The 486-nt window shown below is 49.5% G+C and overlaps 1 protein-coding gene across 1 annotated transcript in view; it reads right to left on the bottom strand.

Annotated features, from left to right (window-relative positions):
• Window positions 1-486, bottom strand: part of NAA10 (N-alpha-acetyltransferase 10, NatA catalytic subunit) — a 136594-nt gene that overhangs the window by 97768 nt on the left and 38340 nt on the right. The window lies entirely within an intron of this gene.

A 486-nucleotide genomic window follows, 5' to 3' on the forward strand; every position in this document is an offset into this window, starting at 1 on the left:
GGCTCCTGACTTCCGCCACTGAGTACAGAGCTAAAGCCTGCTATGGGAGGGGTCAAGGCAGAAGACCTGAAGGAGGCACTCCTGAGCCACGTGTTCATGGACCCGCTAACGTCAAAGGGGGAGATAGAACTGAAAAAAATCCCCAGGCACTCAGATCACAAGTCCACAATATTTTATTTATTTTTACTTATCTTTGTAAGATTTTATTTTTAAGTAATCTCCACACCCAAAGTGGGGCTCGAACTTACAACCTGAGATCAAANTAGTTTTTTAAAAAGAAGAATCTGGGAAGACCTCAAGCAGGTGGACTGGGCCGAGGGTCCTCATGAGCTTGCTGTCCAGCTGCAGCTGGAATGGTGTGGACGCAGAGCATAAGGTTCCTTCGGGCTTCTTCACAGCATGGCAGCCTCCAGGAAGCCAGAGGCCAGAAGACTGAACATCCCTGCTAACAGGGCCGAAGCTGCATTGCCTCTTCCGACCAAGCCT

Source organism: Crocuta crocuta, unplaced genomic scaffold (assembly GCF_008692635.1).
Source record: "Crocuta crocuta isolate KB4526 unplaced genomic scaffold, BGI_CrCroc_1.0 scaffold978, whole genome shotgun sequence".
In the NCBI taxonomy this organism is placed as follows: Eukaryota; Metazoa; Chordata; class Mammalia; order Carnivora; family Hyaenidae; genus Crocuta; species Crocuta crocuta.